General features: G+C 43.4%; 15 non-coding genes across 15 annotated transcripts; all 15 read right to left on the reverse strand.

Annotated features, from left to right (window-relative positions):
- Nucleotides 1–2,256: 2,256 nt before the first annotated feature.
- On the reverse strand, nucleotides 2,257–2,328 carry TRNAQ-CUG (transfer RNA glutamine (anticodon CUG)). Its single transcript has one exon. It is a non-coding gene; the product is annotated as a tRNA-Gln (tRNA).
- A 5,380-nt stretch (nucleotides 2,329–7,708) lies between these two features.
- TRNAQ-CUG (transfer RNA glutamine (anticodon CUG)) lies at nucleotides 7,709–7,780 on the reverse strand. Its single transcript has one exon. It is a non-coding gene; the product is annotated as a tRNA-Gln (tRNA).
- A 597-nt stretch (nucleotides 7,781–8,377) lies between these two features.
- TRNAQ-UUG (transfer RNA glutamine (anticodon UUG)) lies at nucleotides 8,378–8,449 on the reverse strand. Its single transcript has one exon. It is a non-coding gene; the product is annotated as a tRNA-Gln (tRNA).
- Nucleotides 8,450–9,166: 717 nt separating this feature from the next.
- TRNAQ-UUG (transfer RNA glutamine (anticodon UUG)) lies at nucleotides 9,167–9,238 on the reverse strand. The gene has a single exon. It is a non-coding gene; the product is annotated as a tRNA-Gln (tRNA).
- Nucleotides 9,239–9,466: 228 nt separating this feature from the next.
- On the reverse strand, nucleotides 9,467–9,538 carry TRNAQ-UUG (transfer RNA glutamine (anticodon UUG)). The gene has a single exon. It is a non-coding gene; the product is annotated as a tRNA-Gln (tRNA).
- Nucleotides 9,539–10,173: 635 nt separating this feature from the next.
- TRNAQ-UUG (transfer RNA glutamine (anticodon UUG)) lies at nucleotides 10,174–10,245 on the reverse strand. The gene has a single exon. It is a non-coding gene; the product is annotated as a tRNA-Gln (tRNA).
- Nucleotides 10,246–14,600: 4,355 nt separating this feature from the next.
- TRNAQ-CUG (transfer RNA glutamine (anticodon CUG)) lies at nucleotides 14,601–14,672 on the reverse strand. Its single transcript has one exon. It is a non-coding gene; the product is annotated as a tRNA-Gln (tRNA).
- A 964-nt stretch (nucleotides 14,673–15,636) lies between these two features.
- Nucleotides 15,637–15,708, reverse strand: TRNAQ-UUG (transfer RNA glutamine (anticodon UUG)). Its single transcript has one exon. It is a non-coding gene; the product is annotated as a tRNA-Gln (tRNA).
- Nucleotides 15,709–16,858: 1,150 nt separating this feature from the next.
- TRNAQ-UUG (transfer RNA glutamine (anticodon UUG)) lies at nucleotides 16,859–16,930 on the reverse strand. Its single transcript has one exon. It is a non-coding gene; the product is annotated as a tRNA-Gln (tRNA).
- Nucleotides 16,931–17,527: 597 nt separating this feature from the next.
- Nucleotides 17,528–17,599, reverse strand: TRNAQ-UUG (transfer RNA glutamine (anticodon UUG)). Its single transcript has one exon. It is a non-coding gene; the product is annotated as a tRNA-Gln (tRNA).
- Nucleotides 17,600–19,052: 1,453 nt separating this feature from the next.
- On the reverse strand, nucleotides 19,053–19,124 carry TRNAQ-UUG (transfer RNA glutamine (anticodon UUG)). Its single transcript has one exon. It is a non-coding gene; the product is annotated as a tRNA-Gln (tRNA).
- A 296-nt stretch (nucleotides 19,125–19,420) lies between these two features.
- TRNAQ-CUG (transfer RNA glutamine (anticodon CUG)) lies at nucleotides 19,421–19,492 on the reverse strand. The gene has a single exon. It is a non-coding gene; the product is annotated as a tRNA-Gln (tRNA).
- A 597-nt stretch (nucleotides 19,493–20,089) lies between these two features.
- Nucleotides 20,090–20,161, reverse strand: TRNAQ-UUG (transfer RNA glutamine (anticodon UUG)). Its single transcript has one exon. It is a non-coding gene; the product is annotated as a tRNA-Gln (tRNA).
- A 2,222-nt stretch (nucleotides 20,162–22,383) lies between these two features.
- On the reverse strand, nucleotides 22,384–22,455 carry TRNAQ-CUG (transfer RNA glutamine (anticodon CUG)). Its single transcript has one exon. It is a non-coding gene; the product is annotated as a tRNA-Gln (tRNA).
- Nucleotides 22,456–22,751: 296 nt separating this feature from the next.
- Nucleotides 22,752–22,823, reverse strand: TRNAQ-CUG (transfer RNA glutamine (anticodon CUG)). The gene has a single exon. It is a non-coding gene; the product is annotated as a tRNA-Gln (tRNA).
- Nucleotides 22,824–24,151: the final 1,328 nt, after the last annotated feature.

Below are 24,151 nucleotides of genomic sequence, written 5' to 3' on the forward strand. Positions count from 1 at the left end.
ATTGAGGGGGTGTGTCTACTCATTCCTGAAAGGTCTCGAATTTTCCACGAGGGTATAAAAACTGCTGATTTTCTTGTCTCCGCGCCATTTCAGTAACATCTAGCGTAGTGTGTGAATATGTAGCAGGGGGCGGGAAGCGCCTCTTTCTTCGGACAGCAGTTCTTCAACAAGGTAATGGCCTTTTAACATCTTTATTTCTTGCTAGCTCAGCAGTTTAACTCTCGGGGAGGGTTCAAAACCTTTAATATGTAAACTATTAAACATGTAATCCCTTTTCCTGGTAAACTTCAGTTTTCTTGAACTTTAATTCGGGGACAGAGAGTGCTTTACCCTCTCGAACTCCCCTTCATATGAAACTGAGGTGACTACGTTTTCGTAACCGTCTCTTCTCTTCCTTAATGAGCCGGGCTGAGTGGCTCAGACGGTTAAGGCGCTGGCCTTCTAACCACAACTTGGCAGGTTCGATCCTGGCTCAGTCCGGTGGTATTTGAAGGTGCTCAAATACGACAGCCCCGTGTCGGTAGATTTACTGGCACGTAAAAGAACTCCTGCGGGACTAAATTCCAGCACCTCGGCGTCTCCGAAGACCTTAAAAAGTAGTTAGTGGGACGTAAAGCAAATAACATTATTATTATCTTCCTTAATGTATTAAATTTTTCTCATACGGGTCACCTCCCTAGCTTGGGATTAGCCCCTGTGTATCGGCCTAGAGCCAATTAGGTTTTAAAATGTAGATTTAGGAGTGCAAATTCACGCCTCCATCCTTTTTGTTTTGGGCCATTTAAATTAACCTAGTTTTTGCACACTAAGGCCCAGTAGATTGGGTACGAGATACACCTCTTTCTTTATTATGCCTTGATGGCAGTTAGTGTAAAAGTCTGTTATTGCCTTTATAGGCTTGAAAGATCGAGAGCGGGTCAGCTCTTTATGGTGTTGTGGTAAAAGTGCCTTAGAGGGGCTTGAGATGTAAAGTCGGGAGCTAATGCTCCATGTAATTAAGGGTTTTCTGCCCATTGGCATTTTGTGATTGTGAGCTGAGAGCTCAGAAATTATACTTGTGGCTCGAAGCCCAGATCTTTTAATAACCCCCTAAATCTTGTGATTTCTTTTTACCTGATTTTGGCTTGATGTTGACTTGTTCAGTTTTCAAATTCTATGTAAACTTTGGTTAACTCTTGTTGTCTATTGAAAATATAACCTTTATTTAAATTTTTAATTCATCTTTCGGACTTGTAGTTAGACCCATTCCAGCGCGCACCTTCTTTCACCTCTAACTTCCACGGATAACACCGTAAGAAGAATAATAACCCTATAGCCTCATTTAGCGAGTGGCAGATCTTATCCAGAGTGCTAAAACCATTACACCATGGTACATTACAAACAGACTGGTCTACTCGACGCTCGTCGGTGTTTCGATAATGTTTGAGAAGGGAAAGAAAGAGTCCTAGACTTAATAAACTAGTAATAACTGGATGATCGCCTTTGTGGTGTACTGGTTAGTGGATGTTTGAAAAAGTTTTACGAGGGGTGGAACGGGGTCCACTTAGCCTCGGGAGGTCAACTGAGTAGAGGTGGGTGCGATTCCCACCCAAGCCATTCTGGAAGTGGTTTTCCGTGGATTCACAATTCTCCTCCATGCAAAGGCCGGATGGTACCTAATTTAAGGCCACGGCCGATTCCTTCCCACTTCCCTGTCCATCCCTCCAACCCATCCCCCCACACGGCCTCTGTTCAACATACCAGGTGAGGCAGCCTGGACGAGGTACTGGACAACCTCCACGGTTGTATCCTCCGACAACGAGTCTGACGCTCCAGGACATCGCCATTGAGGCGGAGTTAAGTAGAATATGCAGAAAAAGAAGAATATTTAGAAATTAATATTACAGGTCGCACAGAAATTTGAACACGAATCGCTCTATTCAGAGTTCAGAGAGATTACCATTACACCATGGGACCTCAACGGCAGCGCGGTTCATACTAGATGTTCTTCAGTGTCCCTTTAATGTTTGAGAATGGAAGGAAAACATCCGAGAAATATAAAACCAGTAATACCTCGAAATTAACATTGCAGGTCCCACCGATATTTAAAATCGGAACGTTGGATTCAGAGTCCGGAGTGCTAAAAACATTAAACCGTGGGACTTTACAAACTGCGCTGTTTCTACTCGACGCTCGTCGGAGTTTTTATAATGTCTGAGAATGGAAAGAAAACACCCTACAATTAATAAGCTAGAAATTTCTTGAAACGAAAATTACAGGCCCCACCGAGATTTGAACTCGGATCGCTGGATTCAGAGTCCAGAGAGCTAACCATTACACCATGAGACCTAACGATCAGCGCAGTTCGTAATAGATGTTCGTCAGTGGCCCGATAATGTTTGAGATTTGTAGATAATCATCCGATAATTAAGATTTTTGTATTAACGGGAAATTAAAGTTCCAGGTCTCACCGAGGTTTGTACATGGATCGCTGATTTCGTACTCCAGCGGGCTAACTACAACACCATGGGGCCTAACGTGCAGCTTCGTTCCTACCAGTTGTTCATCAATCATCATCATCATCATCTGTTTACCCTCCAGGTTCGGCTTTTCCCTCGGACTTAGCGAGGGATCCCACCTCTACCGCCTCAAGGGCAGTGTCCTGGAGCTTCAGACTCTTGGTCGGGGATACAACTGGGGAGTATGACCAGTACCTCGCCCAGGCGGCCTCACCTGCTATGGTGAACAGGGGCCTTGTAGGGGGATGGGAAGATTGGAAGGGCTAGGCAAGGATGAGGGAAGGAATCGGCCGTGGCCTTAAGTTAGGTACCATCCCGGCATTCGCCTGGAGGTGAAGTGGGAAACCACGGAAAACCACTTCTAGGATGGCTGAGGTGGGAATCGAACCCACCTCTACTCAGTTGACCTCCCGAGGCTGAGTGGACCCCGTTCCAGCCCTCGTACCACTTTTCAAATTTCGTGGCAGAGCCGGGAATCGAACCCGGACCTCCGGGTGTGGCAGCTAATCACTCTAACCACTACACCACAGAGGCGGACTGTTCATCAATACTACGATAAATTTGAGAATGGAAGGAAATCATCCGGGAAATATGAAACCAGTAATAACTCGAAAATAAAATTGCAAGTTCCACCGAGATTTGAACTCTGATCGCTGGATTCAAAGACCAGAGTGCTAACTATTACACCATGGCACCAGACAGATAAACTGGTGATGTCCTGACATGACATACTAGGCCCCCTGCGAGTTTTGAAATCGGATCTCCAGATTCGGAGACCAGAGTGCTTACCATTACACCAGGGGATTTTACGGACTGCGCAGGTTCTACTGGACGCTCCTCAGGGTTTCGATAATGTATGAGAATGGAGAAGAAACATCCAAGATATAATGAAATATTAATATCTTCTCCGCCTCTGTGGTGTAGTTGTTAGTGTGATAAGCTGCCACCCCCGGAGGCCCGGGTTCGATTCCCGGCTCTGCCACGAAATTTGAAAAGTGGTACGAGGACTGGAACGGGGTCCACTCAGCCTCGGGAGGTCAACTGAGTAGAGGTGGGTTCGATTCCCACCTCAGCCATCCTGGAAGTGGTTTTCTGTGGTTTCCAACTTCTCCTATAGGCGAATGTTGGGATGGTACCTAACATAAGGCCACGGCCGCTTCCTTCCCTCTTCCTTGTCCATCCCTTCCATCATCCCATCCCTCCATAAGGCCCCTGTTCAGGATTGCAGGTGAGGCCGCCTGGGCGAGGTACTGATCATTCCCCCCAGTTGTATCCCCGATCAAGTGTCAGAAACTCGAGGACACTACCCTTGAGGCGGTAGAGGTGGGATCCCTCGCTGAGTCCGAGGGAGGAGCCGAACCTGGACGGTAAACAGATGATGATGATGATGACCCCGTAAGCAGTGTTCTGAATTCTTGGCCATTTTTCTAACTTTTTCTGGCTCTGATTTAGCTTACCTTATCTCGGGTGGTGACAAAGCTTATCAAATGACAATTTGCTAGTCAACGCCGGTCGCATCCGGCACGGTTACAGATTATGCGGTCGCTAGTGGCACGGGTCGCATGCGGCACGCTCCCATCTGGCACGCCTCCGCTGAGTCCGATGGAAAAACCGATCCTGAAGGGTAAACAGATTAAGGAAAAAAGAATGAAAGAATTAATAATAAGAATAAGAATAATAACCCTATAGCCTCATTTAGCGAGTGGCAGATCTTCTCCAGAGTGCTAAAATCCTTACACCATGGGACATTACAAACAGCGCTGGTCAACTCGACGCTCGTCGGTGTTTCGATAATGTTTGAGAAGGAAAAGAAAACGTCCTAGACTTAATAAACTAGTAATAACTGGATGACCGCCTTTGTGGTGTACCGGTTAGTGTGATTAGCTGCCACCCCGGAGGCCAGGGATCGATTGCCGCATCTGCCACGAAGTTTGAAAAAGATTTACGGGGGGTGGAACGGGGTCCACTTAGCCTCGGGAGGTCAACTGAGTAGAGGTGGGTGCGATTCCCACCCAAGCCATCCTGGAAGTGGTTTTCCGTGGATTCCCAATTCTCCTCCATGCAAATGCAGATGGTACCTATCTTAAGGCCACGGCCGTTTCCTACCCACTTCCCTCTCCATCCCTACATCCCATCCCCCCACACGGCCCCTGTTCAGCATAGCAGGTCAGGCCCCCTGGACGAGGTACTGGACATCCTCCCCAGTTTTCTCCTCCGACAACGAGTCTGACGCTCCAGGACACTGCCATTGAGGCGGAGTTAAGCAGAATATATAGAAATGAAAATTACAGGTCGCACAGAAATTTGAACACGAATCACTCTGTTCAGATTTCAGAGAGGTAACCATTACACCATGGGACCTCAACGGCACCGCGGTTCATACTAGATGTTCTTCAGTGTCCCGCTAATGTTTGAGAATGGAAGGAAAACATCCGAGAAATACAAAACCTGTAATACATCGAAATAAACATTGCAGGTCCCACCGATATTTGAAATCGGAACGTTGGATTCAGAGTCCGGAGTGCTAAAAGCATTAAATCGTGGGATTTTACAAACTGCACAGTTTCTACTCGACGCGCCTCTGAGATTCGATAATTTTTGAGAATGGAAAGAAAACACCCTACAATTAATAAGCTAGAAATATCTTGATATGTAAATTACAGGTCCCACCGAAATTTGAACTCAGATCGCTGGATGCAGAGTCCAGAGTGCTAACCATTACCCCATGAGACATCATGAACAGCTGGTTTCGTAATAGACGTTCGTCAGTGTCCCGATAATGTTTGAGATTTTTAGATAATCATCCGAGAATTAAGATTTTTGTATTAACGGGAAATTAAAGTTCCAGGTCCCACCGAGTTTTGAACTTGGATCGCTGATTTCGTAATCCAGAGGGCTAACTACATCACAATGGGGCCTAACGTGCAGCTTCGTTCAAACCAGTTCTTCATCAATACTCCGATAAGTTTGAGAATGGAAGAAAATCATCCGGGAAATATGAAACCAGTAATACCTCGAAAATAAAATTCCAGGTCCCACCGAGATTTGAACTCGGATCGCTGAATTAAAAGTCCACAGTGCTAACCATTACACGATGGGACCAGACGAATTAGGTGTTTCTTAATCGACAACAGTCAATATTTTTATAATGTTTGACAATGGAAGAAAACATCTTACAATTAATAACCTACTAATGTTTTGACATGACATACTAGGCCCCTCGCGAGTTTTGACATCGGATCGCCAGATTCGGAGTCCAGAGTGCTTACCATTACACCAGGCGATTTTACGGACTGCGCTGGTCCTACTGGACGCTCCTCAGTGATTCGATAATGTATGAGAATGGAAAAGAAACATCCAAGATTTAATGAAATATTAATATCTTGAAATAACAATCGCAGGTCCCACCGATGTTTCAACTCGGATCGCTGGATTCAAAGTCCAGATAGCTAACCAGTACACCACGGGACCTGACGATTACGGCAGTTCCTAGTCGACACTCGAAAGTGCTTCGATAATGTTTGACAATGCAAAGAAAACATCCTACAATTAATAAACTAGTAATATATTGAAATGGCAATTTTAGGTCCCACAGAGATTTGAAAAATGATCGCTGTATTCGGAGTAAAGAGTGCTAACCATTACAACATGGGACCTTACGAATTACGCTGGTCCTACTAGACGCTGGTCTCTGTCCCGATAATTTTTGAGAATGGAAGGAAATCATCCGAGAAGTATTAAACCAGTAGCCTAATACCTCGAGATTTCGTAAGAAATGTACTCATTCGTTATTATTTGGGAGCCATTCACGCAATCGTTCGAATTGTCCTCCGTAACGAGCTGTATAGGTTGTATTTCCCGATAAGTAATTCAGTGTACATTAATGTTGTGCGCAGTTTGTGGTTTATTAGTTGAACAGAACAAAGACAATTTCATTCCCTACCCCGTAAGCAGTGTTCTGATTTTTTGCTCATTTTTTAAACTTTTTCAGGCTCTGATTTAGCTTACATTATCTTGGGTGATGACAAAGCTTATCAAATGACAATTCGCTTGTCAACGCCGGTCGCATCCGGCACGGTTACAGATTAGGCGGTCGCTAGTGCACGGGTCGCATGCGGCACGCTCCCATCGGCACGCCACCGCTGAGTCCGAGGAAAAAACCGACCCTGGAGGGTAAACAGATTAAGGAAAAAAGAATGAAGGAATTAATAATAAGAATAAGAATAATAACCCTATAGCCTCATTTAGCGAGTAGCAGATCTTCTCCAGAGTGCTAAAACCCTTACACCATGGGACATTACAAACAGCGCTGGTCTTCTCGACGCTCGTCGGTGTTTCGAAAATTTTTGAGGAGGGAAAGAAAACGTCCTAGACTTAATAGACTAGTAATAACTGGATGACCGCCTTTGTGGTGTACTGGTTAGTGTGATTAGCTGCCACCCCGGAGGCCGGGTATCGAATGCTGCATCTGCCACGAAGTTTGAAAAAGTTTTACGAGGGGTGGAAAGGGGTCCACTTAGCTTCGGGAGGTCAACTGACTAGAGGTGGGTGCGATTCCCACCCAAGCCATCCTGGAAGTGGTTTTCTGTGGATTCCCAATTCTCCTCCATGAAAATACCGGATGGTACCTAACTTAAGGCCACGGCCGATTCCTTCCCACTTCCCTGTCCAACCCTTAATCCCATCCCCCCACACGGCTTCTGTTCAGCATTGCAGGTGAGCCCGAGTAGACGAGGTACTGGACAACTTCCCCAGTTGTATCCTCCGTCAACGAGTCTGACGCACAGGACACTGCCATTGAGGCGGAATTAAGCAGAATATATAGAAGTGAAAAACACATGTCACACAGAAATTTGAACACGAATCGCTCTATTCAGAGTTCAGAGAGATAACCATTACACCATGGGACTTCAACGGCAGCGCGGTTCATACTAGATGTTCTTCAGTGTCCCGCTAATGTTTGAGAATGGAAGGAAAACATCCGAGAAATATAAAACCAGTAATAACTCGAAATTAACATTGCAGGTCCCACCGATATTTGAACTCGGAACGTTGGATTCAGAGTCCGGAGTGCTAAAAACGTTACATCGTGAGACTTTACAAACTGCGCTGTTTCTACTCGACGCTCCTCGCAGTTTCGATAATGTTTGAGAATGGAAAGAAAACACCCTACAATTAATAAGCCAGAAATATCTTGAGATGAAAATTACAGGTCCCACCGAGATTTGAACTCGGATCGCTGGATTCAGAGTCCAGAGTGCTAACCATTACACCATGAGACCTAACGAACAACGAAGTTCGTAATAGATGTTCGTCAGTGGCCCGATAATGTTTGAGATTTGTAGATAATCATCCGAGAATTAAGATTTTTGTATTAACTGGAAATTAAAGTTCCTGGTCCCACGAGTTTTGAACTTGGATCGCTGATTTCGTACCTCAGAGGGCTAACTACAACACCATGGGGCCTAACGTGCAGCTTCGTTCCTACCAGTTGTTCATCAATACTTCGATAAATTTGAGAATGGAAGGAAATCATCCGGAAAATATGAAACCAGTAATACCTCGAAAATAAAATTGCAGGACCCACCGAGAATTGAACTCGGATGGCTGGATTCAAAGTCCAGAGTGCAAACCATTACTCATTGGGACCAGACGAATTCGGTGCTTCTTAATCAACAACAGTCATTGATTTTATAATGTTTAATAATGGAAGAAAACATCTTACAATTTCGTACCCCAGAAGGCTAACTACAACACCATGGGGCCTAAACGTGCAGCTTCGTTCCTACCAGATGTTCACCAATACACCGATAAGTTTGAGAATGGAAGGAATTCATCCGGGAAATATGAAAACAGTACTTCCTCGAAATTATAATTGCAGTTCCCACCGAGATTTGAACTCGGATCGCTGGATTCAAAGCCCAGAGTGCTAACCATTACACCATGGGACCAGACGGATAAGGCGTTTCTTAATCGACAACCCTCAATGTTTTTATAATGTTTGACAATGCAAGAAGACATCTTACAATTAATAAACTAGTAATGTTTTGACATGACATACTAGGCCCCCCGCGAGTTATGAAATCGGATCGCCAGATTCGGAGTCCAGAGTGCTTACCATTACACCATGGGACATTACAAACAGCGCTGGTCTACACGACGCTCCTCGGAGTTTCGATAATATTTGAGAATGGAAAGAAAACACCCTACAATTGATAAGCTAGAAATATCTTGAAATGAAAATTACAGGTCCCAGCGAGATTTGAACTCCGTTCGCTGGATTCAGAGTCCAGAGTGCTAACCATTACACCATGAGACCTCATTAACACCGCAGCTCGTAATAGATGTTCGTCAGTGGCCCGATAATGTTCGAGATTTGTAGATAATCATCCAAGAATTAAGATTTTTGTATTAAAGGAAAATTAAAGTTCCTGGTCCCACTGAGTTATGAACTAGGTTCCCTGATTTCTTACTCCAGAGGCCTAACTACAACACCATAGGGCCTAACGTGCAGCTTCGTTCCTACCAGTTGTTCATCAATACTCCGGTAAGTTTGAGAATGGAAGCTTCGTTCCTACCAGTTGTTCATCAATACTCCGGTAAGTTTGAGAATGGAAGGAAATCATCCGCGAAATATGAAACCAGTAATACCTCGAAAATAAAATTGCAGGTCCCACAGAGATTTGAACTCGGATCGCTGGATTCAAAGTCCAGAGTGCTAACCATTACACCATGGGACCAAACGAACTAGCTGTTTCTTAATCGACATCAGTCAATGTTTTCATAATGTTTGACAATGGAAGAAAACATCTTACAATTTCGTACTCCAGAGGGCTAACTACAACACCATGGGGCCTAACGTGCAGCTTCGTTCCTACCAGATGTTCATCAATACACCGATAAGATGGAGAATGGAAGGAAATCATCCGCGAAATATGAAACCAGTAATACCTCGAAAATAAAATTGCAGGTTCCACCGAGATTTGAACTCGGATCGCTGGATTCAAAGCCCAGAGTGCAAACCATTACACCATGGGACCAGACGGACACGGCGTTTTCTTAATCGACAAACCTCAATGTTTTTATAATGTATGACAATGGAAGAAAACCTCTTATAATTATTAAACTAGTAATGTCTTGACGTCCGCCTCCGTGGTGTAGTGGTTAGCGTGATTAGCTGCCACCCCCGGAGGCCCGGGTTCGATTCCCGGCTCTGCCACGAAATTTGAAAAGTGGTACGGGGGCTGGAACGGGGTCCACTCAGCCTCGGGAGGTCAACTGAGTAGAGGTGGGTTCGATTCCCACCTCAGCCATCCTGGAAGTGGTTTTCCGTGGTTTCCCACTTCTCCTCCAGGCGAATGCCGGGATGGTACCTCACTTACGGCCACGGCCGCTTCCTTCCCTCTTCCTTGCCTATCCCTTCCAATCTTCCCATCCCTCCAGAAGGCCCCTGTTCAGCATAGGAGGTGAGGCCGCCTGGGCGAGATACTAGTCATACTCCTCAGTTGTATCCCCCGACCAAGTGTCTGAAGCTCCAGGACACTGCCCTTGAGGCGGTAGAGGTGGGATCCCTCGCTAAGTCCAAGGGAAAAACCGAACCTGGAGGGTAAACAGATGATGATGAAGAAGAAAAAGAAGAAATATGAAACCAGTAATACCTTGAAAGTAAAATTGCAGGTCCCACCGAGATTTGAACTCGGATCGCTGGATTCAAAGTCCAGAGTGCTAACCATTACACCATGAGACCAGACGGATAACGCGTTTCTTAATCGACAATCGTCAATGTTTTTATGATGTTTGACAATGGAAGAAAACATCTTACAATTAATAAAATTGTAATGTTTTTCATGACATACTAGGCCCCCCGCGAGGTTTGAAATCGGATCGCCAGATTCGGAGTCCAGAGTGCTAACCAGTACACCACGGGACCTGATGATTACGGCAGTTCCTAGTCGACACTCGAAGTGCTTCGATAATGTTTCACAACGCAAAGAAAACATCCTACAATTAATAAACTAGTAATATATTTAAATGGCAATTTTAGGTCCCACGGTGATTTGAAAAAGGATCGCTGCTTTCGGAGTAAAGCGTGCTAACCATTACAACATGTGACCTTACTAATTACGCTGGTCCTACTAGACGCTGGTCTGTGTTCTGATAATTTTTTTATTTTTATTTTATTAGGTATTCTTGGTGAGGATCCCAAACACTGTTTGCATATTCCAATAATGGACGAACCATACTTAAGTAACATTTTTCTTTTAATTCTTTGTTGCATCCTTTAAGTAGCCTCAATATGACATGTAGCGATCTGTATGCTTTCCCAACAACGTCATCTACATGACCCTTCCAGTGCAAATTACTTTCAAATCTCACACCTAAGTATTTGCACTTGCCATCTTTTGGGATAACTACCTCATCCAAAGTATATTCAAATTCAGTTTTAAAGCTCCTGTTTGTAAAAGTTGTAACAGTTGATTTGGCTCCATTAATCTTCATATTATTTTCTTCAACCCATTCCTGGATACTGTCAAGGTCCTTTTGTAATTCTGAACAATCCTCAATATGATTTATTTCCCTATAAACAATTATGTCATCTGCATATAATCTTATTTTCGATGTTATATTGTTCCCTAAGTCATTTGCGTATATTAAGAAAAGTAACGGACCGATTATACTACCCTGTGCAATTCCCTTCCAGACTTTCTCTTCCTGTGATATATTATTTCCTACTTTGAATTTCTGAACCCTTGAATTTAGAAATGTTCTTATCCAACGTATAACCCTTACGTCCAATCCTATTCCCTCCAATTTCTTTAATAATATTCCATGTTCCACTCTATCAAAGGCTTTGGAAAGATCTATGGCTATGCAATCTAACTGGCCTCCTGAATCTAACTGATCTGATATGTCCTGCTGAAATCCCACCAGTTGTGCCTCGCAAGAAAATTTCTTTCTAAATCCATACTGGCTCCTCATGAACCAATTTTTATCATCACATATCCCTCTGATGTACTTTGCTATTAAACTCTCCAGTATTTTACAAACTATACTGGTCAGGCTGATTGGTCTGTAGTTCTCTGGTTTCCTTTTATCACCCTTTCCTTTATAAATAGGTATTATTATAGATTCCTTCCATTCCTTTGGTATCACACTATTATTTATGACATAGTCAAAGAGAAATTTTAAATAAGGCACTATATACCACCCCATTGTCTTTAATACCTCCCCAGTAATTTGATCACTTCCTGCTGCTTTTCCTTGCTGAAGCAGTTGGATTTCTCTGAAAATATCTTCATTTGTGAATGAGAAGCTTCTTGTTTCCCTCTGTGTCTCTCCCTCTCCATCTTCTGTTACGGTTTCCAAGTCCTGACAATCTTCTACTGAATCTCGGAATTCCCTACTAAAGAGGTTTGCTTTCTCAGTATCTGTTAAATAGTGTTCACCCCCTTCTCCCACCATTGTAGGAATTTGGATTCCTTTTCCTTTTTGATTCCTAATATATGAATACAGCTTTTTCCATTTCCCTTTGTGGTCATTACCCTCTTGAAGAATGCCATTCATATAATTCTCTTTTGGTTCCTTTTTCACTCTATTCAGTTCCCTCATTAGTTGTTTTCTAGTTTCTCTATTCTCCCTACCTTCTTTGATTTTCCTGTTTACTATTCTACATTTTCTTTTTAATTTTCTTATTTCCCTTGTGTAATAAACAGGGTCTGAGGTCATTTTACCCTTCTTAACAGGTACAAATCTCTTCTCTCCTTCCCAAATTATTCCTTTAAATTTAGCCCAAAGTGTATCCACATTATTCCCTTCACTTATCCAACAACTGAATTGTGATTTAAGGTAAGTCCCAAATTCATCAACTTTAGTTTTTCTGTATAATTTCTTGTCTTTTGTGACCCTCTTATTAAGCATTTTTGGTACGAATCCTACATCCATTATTACAGCCTTATGGTCACCTATTCCTTCAATTACCTCAGTTTTATCAACAATTTCCCATGGTTTAACCAAGAATACATCTAGCAAGTTATTGAGACGAGTTGGTTCTTGTACTACTTGTGTAAATCCTCCCTCCCAAATTAACTTATTTGCCAGTTTCTGTTCATGGGCTTCACTTGCAGCTCCATTCCATTCAACTTCAGGCAAGTTTAGATCTCCCCCAATTATTACCGTATCATTATTGTTTTTATGAGTATAATCTATTATTTTCTCAAATATTTCCATATCTCTTTCCTCTCTTCCAGGCCTATATGTTCCTATAATTCCTACCTCCTTCATATTATCACAAACTAATTTTATCCCTAATATTTCATCCCTTTCATCAGTAAACCATTCATGCGAACAATAAGTTTCCTTCACCAGAATAAATACCCCTCCTCCTTTTTTATCTCCTCGGTCTCTACGATACACTGTATACCCTTCTGGAAATACTTCTGTATTACCCACCCCTTCTCTCAACCACGATTCCACTCCTGTCACCACATCCGTCTAATAAGATTCCACCAATGTACCGAATTTTAATTGTTTATTTACTACACTCTGCCAGTTTACCAAGAGCAATCTCAGACCTCCTTCCTCCCTAAAACTTGACTGTTGAGAATGGAAGGATATCATCCGAGAAATATTAAACCAGTAGCCTAATACCTCGAGATTTCGTAAGAAATGTACTCATTCGTTATTATCTGTGAGCCTTTCATGCAATCGTTCGAATTGTTCTCCTTAACGAGCTGTATAGGTTGTATTTCCCGATAAGTAATTCAGTGTACATTAATGTTGTGCATAGTTTGCCGTTTAGTAGTTGAATAGAACAAAGAAAATTTCATTCCCTACCCCGTAAGCAGTGTTCTGAATTTTTGGCTATTTTTCTAACTTTTTCTGGCTCTGATTTAGCTTACCTTATCTTGGGTGATGACAAAGCTTATCAAATGACAATTTGCTTGTCAACGTCGGTCGCATCCGGCACGGTTACAGATTAGGCGGTCGCTAGTGGCAGGGGTCGCATGCGGATCGCTCCCATCTGGCACGCCACAGCTGAGTCCCATGGAAAAACCGATCCTGGAGGGTAAACAGATTAAGGAAAAAAGAATGAAAGAATTAATAATAAGAATAAGAATAATAACCCTATAGCCTCATTTACCTAGTGGTAGATCTTATCCAGAGTGCTAAAACCAGTACACCATGGGACATTACAAACAGCGCTGGTCTACTCGACGCTCGTCGGTGTTTCGATAATGTTTCAGAAGGGAAAGAAAACGTCCTAGACTTAATAAACTAGTAATAACTGGATGACCGCCTTTGTGGTGTACTGGTTAGTGTGATTAGCTGCCACCCCGGAGGCCGGGGATCGATTGCCGCATCTGCCACGAAGTTTGAAAAAGTTTTACGAGGGGTGGAAAGGGGTCCACTTAGCTTCGGGAGGTCAACTGAGTAGAGGTGGGTGCGATTCCCACCCAAGCCATCCTGCAAGTGGTTTTCTGTGGATTCCCAATTCTACTCCATGAAAATGCCGGATGGTACCTAACTTAAGGCCACGGCCGATACCTTCCCACTTCCCTGTCCAACCCTTAATCCCATCCCCCCACACGGCCTCTGTTCAGCATTGCAGGTGAGCCCGCCTAGACGAGGTACTGGACAATTTCCCCAGTTGTATCCTCCGTCAACGAGTCTGACGCACAGGACACTGCCATTGAGGCGGAGTTAAGCAGAATATATAGAAGTGAAAAACACATGTCGCACAGAAATTTGAACACGAATCGCTCTATTCAGAGTTCAGAGAGATAACCATTACACCATGGGACTACAACGGCAGCGCGGTTCATACTAGATGTTCTTCAGTGTCCCGCTAATGTTTGAGAATGGAAGGAAAACATCCGAGAAATATAAAACCAGTAATACCTCGAAAGTAACATTGCAGTTCCCACTGATATTTGAACTCGGAACGTTGGATTCAGAGTCCGGAGTGCTAAAAACGTTACATCGTGAGACTTCACAAACTGCGCTGTTTCTACTCGACGCTCCTCGGAGTTTCGATAATGTTTGAGAATAGAAAGAAAACACCCTACAATTAATAAGCTAGAAATATCTTGAGACGAAAATTACAGGTCCCACCGAGATTTGAACTCGGATCGCTGGATTCAGCGTCCAGAGTGCTAACCATTACACCATGGGACCAGACGGATAAGGCGTTTCTTAATCGACAACCCTCAATGTTTTTATAATGTTTGACAATGGAAGAAGACATCTTACAATTAATAAACTAGTAATGTTAAGACATGACATACTAGGCCCCCCGCGAGTTATGAAACAGGATCGCCAGATACGGAGTCCAGAGTGCTTACCATTACACCATGGGACATTACAAACTGCGCTGGTCTACTCGACGCTCCTCGGAGTTTCGATAATGTTTGAGAATGGAAAGAAAACACCCTACAATTAATAAGCTAGAAATATCTTGAAAGGGAAATTACAGGTCCCACCGAGATTTGAACTCGGATCGCTGGATTTAGAGTCCAGAGTGCTAACCATTACACCATGAGACCTAACGAACAGGGCAGTTCGTAATAGATGTTCGTCAGTGGCCCGATAATGTTTGAGATTTGTAGATAATCATCCGAGAATTAAGATTTTTGTATTAACTGAAAATTAAAGTTCCTGGTCCCACGAGTTTTGAACTTGGATCGCTGATTTCGTACTTCAGAGGGCTAACTACAACACCATGGGGCCTAACGTGCAGCTTCCTTCCTACCAGTTGTTCATCAATACTCCGATAAATTTGAGAATGGAAGGAGATCACCCGGAAAATATGAAACCAGTAATACCTCGAAAATAAAATTGCAGGGCCCACCGAGAATTGAACTCGGATCGCTGGATTCAAAGTCCAGAGTGCAACCCATTACTCATTGGGACCAAACGAATTCGGTGCTTCTTAATCAACAACAGTCAATGATTTTATAATGTTTGATAATGGAAGAAAACATCTTACAATTTCGTACCCCAGAGGGCTAACTACAACACCATGGGGCCTAACGTGCAGTTTCGTTCCTACCAGATGTTCATCGATACACCGATAAGTTTGAGAATGGAAGGAATACATCCGGGGAATACGAAACCAGTACTTCCTCGAAATTATAATTGCAGTTCCCACCGAGATTTGAACTCGGATCGCTGGATTCAAAGCCCAGAGTGCTAACCATTGCACCATGGGACCAGACGGATAAGGCGTTTCTTAATCGACAACCCTCAATGTTTTTATAATGTTTGACAATGGAAGAAGACATCTTACAATTAATAAACTAGTAATGTTTTGACATGACATACTAGGCCCCCCGCGAGTTATGAAATCGGATCGCCAGATTCGGAGTCCAGAGTGCTTACCATTACACCATGAGGCCTAATGAACAGCGTAGTTCGTAATAGATGTTCGTCAGTGGCCCGATAATGTTCGAGATTTGTAGATAATCATCCGAGAATTAAGATTTTTGTATTAAAGGGAAATTAAAGTTCCTGGTCCCACTGAGTTATGAACTAGGTTCGCTGATTTCTTACTCCAGAATGCTAACTACAACACCATGGGGCCTAACGTGCAGCTTCGTTCCTACAAGTTGTTCATCAATACTCCGATAAGTTTGAGAATGGAAGGAAATCATCCGCGAAATATGAAACCAGTAATACCTCGAGAATAAAACTGCAGGTACCACCGAGATTTGAACTCGGATCGCTGGATTCAAAGTCCAGAGTGCTAACCATTACACCATGGAACGAGACGAACCAGCTGCTTCTTAATCGACAACAGTCAATGCTTTCATAATGTTTGACAATGGAAGAAAACATCTTACAATTTCGTACTCCAGAGGGCTAACTACTACAGCATGGGGCCTAACGTGCAGCTTCGTTCCTACCAGATGTTCATCAATACACCGATAAGATGGAGAATGGAAGGAAATCATCCGGGAAATATGAAACCAGTAATACTTCGAAAATAAAATTGCAGGTCCCACAGAGATTTGAACTTGGATCGCTGGATTCAAAGCCCAGTGTGCTAACCATTACACCATGGGACCAGGCGGATACGGCGTTTTCTTAATCGACAACCCTCAATGTTTTTATAATGTATGACAATGGAAGAAAACCTCTTATAATTAATAAACTAGTAATGTCTTGACATGACATACTAGGCCCCCCACGAGTTTTGAACTTGGATAGCTGATTTCGCACTTCAGAGGGCTAACTACAACACCATGGTGCCTAACGTTCAGCATCGTCCCTACCAGTTGTTCATCAATACTCCGATAAATTTGAGAATGGAAGGAAATAATCCGGGAAATATGAAACCAGTAATACCTCGAAAGTAAAATTGCAGGTCCCAACGAGATTTGAACTCGGATCGCTGGATTCAAAGTCCAGAGCGCTAACCATTACACCATGGGACCAGACGAACTAGCTGTTTCTTAATCGACAACAGTCAATGATTTTATAATGTTTGACAATGGAAGAAAACATCTTACAATTTCGTACTCCAGAGGGCTAACTACAACAGCATGGGGCCTAACGTGCAGCTTCGTTCCTACCAGATGTTCATCAATACACCGATAAGATGGAGAATGGAAGGAAATCATCCGGGAAATATGAAACCAGTAATACCTCGAAAATAAAATTGCAGGTCCTACCGAGATTTGAACTTGGATCGCTGGATTCAAAGCCCAGTGCGCTAACCATTACACCATGGGACCAGGCGGATACGGCGTTTTCTTAATCGACAAACCTCAATGTTTTTATAATGTATGACAATGGAAGAAATCCTCTTATAATTAATAAACTAGTAATGTCTTGACATGACATACTAGGCCCCCCACGAGTTTTGAACTTGGATAGCTGATTTCGCACTTCAGAGGGCTAACTACAACACCATGGGGCCTAACGTTCAGCATCGTCCCTACCAGTTGTTCATCAATACTCCGATAAATTTGAGAATGGAAGGAAATAATCCGGGAAATATGAAACCAGTAATACCTCGAAAGTAAAATTGCAGGTCCCACCGAGATTTGAACTCGGATCGCTGGATTCAAAGTCCAGAGTGCTAACCATTACACCATGGGACCAGACGAGCTAGCTGTTTCTTAATCGACAACAGTAAATGATTTTATAATGTTTGACAATGGAAGAAAACATCTTACAATTTCGTACTCCAGAGGGCTAACTACAACAGCATGGGGCCTAACGTGCAGCTTCGTTCCTACCAGATGTTCATCAATACTCCGATAAGTTTGAGAATGGAAGGAAATCATCCGAGAAATATTAATTTCGTAAGAAATGTACTCATTCGTTATTATCTGTGAGCCTTTCATGCAATCGTTCGAATTGTTCTCCTTAACGAGCTGTATATGTTGTATTTCCCGATAAGTAATTCAGTGTACATTAATGTTGTGCATAGTTTGCGTTTGTCCGCCTATGTGGTGTAGTGGTTAGCGTGATTAGCTGCCACCCCCGGATGCCCGGGTTCGATTCTCGGCTCTGCCACGAACTTTGAAAAGTTTTACGAGGGGTGGAAAGGGGTCCACGTAGCTTCGGGAGGTCAACTGAGTAGAAGTGGGTGCGATTCCCACCCAAGCCATCCTGGAAGCGGTTTTCTGTGGATTCCCAATTCTCCTCCATGAAAATGCCGGATGGTACCTGACTTAAGTCCACGGCCGATACCTTCCCACTTCCCTGTCCAACCCTTAATCCCATCCCCCCACACGGATTCTGTTCAGCATTGCAGGTGAGCCCGCCTAGACGAGGTAATGGACAACTTCCCCAGTTGTATCCTCCGTCAACGAGTCTGACGCACAGGACACTGCCATTGAGGCGGAGTTAAGCAGAAAATATAGAAGTGAAAAACACATGTCACACAGAAATTTGAACACGAATCGCTCTATTCAGTGTTCAAAGAGGTAACCATTACACCATGGGACTTCAACGGCAGCGCGGTTCATACTAGATGTTCTTCAGTGTCCCGCTAATGTTTGAGAATGGAAGGAAAACATCCGAGAAATATAAAACCAGTAATACCTCGAAATTAACATTGCAGGTCCCACCGATATTTGAACTCGGAACGTTGGATTCAGAGTCCGGAGTGCTAAAAAAGTTACATCGTGAGACTTTACAAACTGCGCTGTTTCTACTCGACGCTCCTCGGAGTTTCGATAATGTTTGAGAATAGAAAGAAAACACCCTACACTTAATAAGTTAGAAATATCTTGAGATGAAAACTACAGGTCCCACCGAGATTTGAACTCGGATCGCTGGATTCAGAGTCCAGAGTGCAAACCACTACTCATTGGGACCAGACGAATTCGGTGCTTCTTAATCAACAACAGTCAATGATTTTATAATGTTTGATAATGGAAGAAATCATCTTACAATTTCGTACCCCAGAGGGCTAACTACAACAGCATGGGGCCTAACGTGCAGCTTCGTTCATACCAGATGTTCATCAATACACCGATAAGATGGAGAATAGAAGGAATTCATCCGGGAAATATGAAACCAGTACTTCCTCGAAATTATAATTCCAGTTCCCACCGAGATTTGAACTCGGATCGCTGGATTCAAAGCCCAGAGTGCTAACCATTACACCATGGGACCAGTCGGACAAGGCGGTTCTTAATCGACAACCCTCAATGTTTTTATAATGTTTGACAATGGAAGAAGACATCTTACAATTAATAAACTAGTAACGTTTTGACATGACATACTAGGCCCCACGCGATTTATGAAATCGGATCGCCAGATTCGGAGTCCAGAGTGCTTACCATTACACCATGGGACATTACAAACAGCGCTGGTCTACTCGACGCTCCTCGGAGTTTCGATAATGTTTGAGAATGGAAAGAAAACACCCTACAATTAATAAGCTAGAAATATCTTGAAATGAAAATTACAGGTCCCACCGAGATTTGAACTCGGATCGCTGGATTCAGAGTCCAGAGTGCTAACCATTACACCATGAGACATAATGAACACCGTAGTTCGTAATAGATGTTCGTCAGTGGCCCGATAATGTTCGAGATTTGTAGATAATCATCAGAGAATTAAGATTTTTGTATTAAAGGGAAATTAAAGTTCCTGGTCCCACTGAGTTATGAACTAGCTTCGCTGATTTCTTACTCCAGAGGGCTAACTACAACACCATGGGGCCTAACGTGCAGCTTCGTTCCTACCAGTTGTTCATCAATACTCCTATAAGTATGAGAATGGAAGGAAATCATCCGCGAAATATGAAACCAGTAATACCACGAAAATCAAATTGCAGGTCCCACCGATATTTGAACTAGGATCGCTGGATTCAAAGTCCAGACTGCTAACCATTACACCATGGGACCAGACGAAATAGCTGTTTCTTAATCGACAACAGTCAATGTTTTCATAATGTTTGACAATTGAAGAAAACATCTTACAATTTCGTACTCCAGAGGGCTAACTACAACACCATGGGGCCTAACGTGCAGCTTCGTTCCTACCAGTTGTTCATCAATACTCCGATAAATTTGAAAATGGAAGGAAATAATCCGGGAAATATGAAACCAGTAATACCTCGGAAGTAAAATTGCAGGTCCCACCGAGATTTGAACTCGGATCGCTGGATTCAAAGTCCAGACTGCTAACCATTACACCATGGGACCAGACGAACTACCTGTTTATTAATCGACAACAGTCAATGATTTTATAATGTTTGACAATGGAAGAAAACATCTTACAATTTCGTAGTCCAGAGTGCTAACTGCAACACCATGGGGCATAACGTGCAGCTTCGTTCCTACCAGATGTTCATCAATACTCCTATAAGTTTGAGAATGGAAGGAAATCATCCGGGAAATATGAAACCAGTAATACCTCGAAAATATAATTGAAGGGCCCACCGAGATTTGAACTTGGATCGCTGGATTCAAAGACAAGAGTGCTAACCATTACACCATGAGACCAGACGGATAATGCGTTTCTTAATCGACAATCGTCAATGTTTTTATGATGTTTGACAATGGAAGAAAACATCTTACAATTAATAAAATTGTAATGTTTTGACACGACATACTAGGCCCCCCGCGAGGTTTGAAATCGGATCGCCAGATTCGGAGTCCAGAGTGCTAACCAGTACACCACGGGACCTGATGATTACGGCAGTTCCTAGTCGACACTCAAAGTTCTTCGATAATGTTTCACAATGCAAAGGAAACATCCCACAATTAATAAACTAGTAATATATTGAAATGGCAATTTTAGGTCCCACGGAGATTTGAAAAAGGATCTCTGCATTCGGAGTAAAGCGTGCTAACCATTACAACATGTGACCTTACGAATTACGCTGGTCCTACTAGACGCTGGTCTGTGTTCTGATAATTTTTGAGAATGGAAGGATATCATCCGAGAAATATTAAACAAGTAGCCTAATACCTCGAGATTTCGTATGAAATGTACTCATTCGTTATTATCTGTGAGCCTTTCATGCAATCGTTCGAATTGTTCTCCTTAACGAGCTGTATATGTTGTATTTCCCGATAAGTAATTCAGTGTACATTAATGTTGTGCATAGTTTGCGGTTTAGTAGTTGAATAGAAGAAAGAAAATTTCATTCTCTACCCCGTAAGCAGTGTTCTGAATTTTTGGCTATTTTTCTAACTTTTTCTGACTCTGATTTAGCTTACCTTATCTTGGTTGATGACAAAGCTTTTCAAATGACAATTTGCTTGCCAACGCCGGTCGCATCCGGCACGGTTACAGATTAGGCGGTCGCTAGTGGCGCGGGTCGCATGCGGCACGCTCCCATCTGGCACGCCACCGCTGAGTCCGATGGAAAAACCGATCCTGAAGGGTAAACAGATTAAGGAAAAAAGAATGAAAGAATTAATAATAAGAATAAGAATAATAACCCTATAGCCTCATTTAGCGAGTGGCAGATCTTATCCAGAGTGTTAAAAACCAGTACACCATGGGACATTACAAACAGCGCTGGTCTACTCGACGCTCGTCGGTGTTTCGATAATGTTTCAGAAGGGAAAGAAAACGTCCTAGACTTAATAAACTAGTAATAACTGGATGACCGCCTTTGTGGTGTACTGGTTAGTGTGAAAAGCTGCCACCCCAGAGGCCGGGGATCGATTGCCGCATCTGCCACGAAGTTTGAAAGTTTTACGAGGGGTGGAAAGGGGTCCACTTAGCTTCGGGAGGTCAACTGAGTAGAGGTGGGTGCGATTCCCACCCAAGCCATCCTGCAAGTGGTTTTCTGTGGATTCCCAATTCTCCTCCATGAAAATGCCGGATGGTACCTAACTTAAGGCCACGGCCGATTCCTCCCACTTCCCCGTCCAACCCTTAATCCCATCCCCCCACACGGCCTCTGTTCAGCATTGCAGGTGAGCCCGCCTAGACGAAGTACTGGACAACTTCCCCAGTTGTATCCTCCGTCAACGAGTCTGACGCACAGGACACTGCCATTGAGGCGGAGTTAAGCAGAATATATAGAAGTGAAAAAAACATGTCGCACAGAAATTTGAACACGAATCGCTCTATTCAGAGTTCAGAGAGATAACCATTACACCATGGGACTTCAACGGCAGCGCGGTTCATACTAGATGTTCTTCAGTGTCCCGCTAATGTTTGAGAATGGAAGGAAAACATCCGAGAAATATAAAACCAGTAATACCTCGAAATTAACATTGCAGGTCCCACTGATATTTGAACTCGGAACGTTGTATTCAGAGTCCGGAGTGCTAAAAACTTTACATCGTGAGACTTTACAAACTGCGCTGTTTCTACCCGACGCTCCTCGCAGTTTCGATAATATTTGAGAATGGAAAGAAAACACCCTACAATTAATAAGCTAGAAATATCTTGAGATGAAAATTACAGGTCCCACGGAGATTTGAACTCGGATCGCTGGATTCAGAGTCCAGAGTGCTAACCATTACACCATGGGACCAGACGGATAAGGCGTTTCTTAATCGACAACACTCAATGTTTTTATAATGTTTGACTATGGAAGAAGACATCTTACAATTTATAAACTAGTAATGTTTTGACATGACATACTAGGCCCCCCGTGAGTTATGAAATCGGATCGCCAGATTCGGAGTCCAGAGTGCTTACCATTACACCATGGGACATTACAAACTGCGCTGGTCTACTCGACGCTCCTCGGAATTTCGATAATGTTTGAGAATGGAAAGAAAACACCCTACAATTAATAAGCTAGAAATATCTTGAAATGAAAATTACAGGTCCCACCGAGATTTGAACTCGGATCGCTGGATTCAGAGTCCAGAGTGCTAACCATTACAGCATGAGACCTAACGAACAGCGCAGTTCGTAATGGATGTTCGTCAGTGGCCCGATAATGTTTGAGATTTGTGGATAATCATCCGAGAATTAAGATTTTTGTATTAACTGGAAATTAAAGTTCCTGGTCCCACGAGTTTTGAACTTGGATCGCTGATTTCGTACTCCAGAGGGCTAACTACAACAGCATGGGGCCTAACGTGCAGCTTCGTTCCTACCAGATGTTCATCAATACACCGATAAGATGGAGAATGGAAGGAAATCATCCGGGAAATATGAAACCAGTAATACGTCGAAAATAAAATTGCAGGACCCACCGAGAATTGAACTCGGATCGCTGGATTCAAAGTCCAGAGTGCAACCCGTTACTCATTGGGACCAAACGAATTCGGTGCTTCTTAATCAACAACAGTCAATGATTTTATAATGTTTGATAATGGAAGAAAACATGTTACAATTTCGTACCCCAGAGGGCTAACTACAACACCATGGGGCCTAACGTGCAGTTTCGTTCCTACCAGATGTTCATCGATACACCGATAAGTTTGAGAATGGAAGGAATACATCCGGGAAATATGAAACCAGTACTTCCTCGAAATTATAATTGCAGTTCCCAACGAGATTTGAACTCGGATTGCTGGATTCAAAGCCCAGAGTGCTAACCATTACACCATGGGACCAGACGATTACGCGTTTTCTTAATCGACAACCCTCAATGTTTTTATATTGTAACTATGGAAGAAAACCTCTTATAATTAATAAATTAGTAATGTCTTAGTCCGCCTCTGTGGTGTAGTGGTTAGCGTGATTAGCTGCCACCCCCGGAGGTCCGGGTTCGATTCCCGGCTCTGCCACGAAATTTGAAAAGTGGTACGAGGGCTGGAACGGGGTCCACTCAGCCTCGGGAGGTCAACTGAGTAGAGGTGGGTTCGATTCCCACCTCAGCCATCCTGGAAGTGGTTTTCCGTGGTTTCCCACTTCTCCTCCAGGCGAATGCCGGGATGGTACCTAACTTAAGGCCACGGCCGTTTCCTTCCCTCTTCCTTGCCTATCCCATCCAATCTTCCCATCCCTCCACAAGGCCCCTGTTCAGCATAGCAGGTGAGGCCGCCTGGGCGAGGTACTGGTCATACTCCCCAGTTGTATCCCTCGACCAAGAGTCTGAAGCTCCAGGACACTGCCCTTGAGGCGGTAGAGGTGGGATCCCTCGCTAAGTCCGAGGGAAAAACCGAGCCTGATGATGATGAGTAATGTCTTGACATGACATACTAGGCCCCCCACGAGTTTTGAACTTGGATCGCTGATTTCGTACTCCAGAGGGCTAACTACAACACCATGGG

The sequence above is a fragment of the Anabrus simplex genome, chromosome 2, assembly GCF_040414725.1.
Source record: "Anabrus simplex isolate iqAnaSimp1 chromosome 2, ASM4041472v1, whole genome shotgun sequence".
In the NCBI taxonomy this organism is placed as follows: domain Eukaryota; kingdom Metazoa; phylum Arthropoda; class Insecta; order Orthoptera; family Tettigoniidae; genus Anabrus; species Anabrus simplex.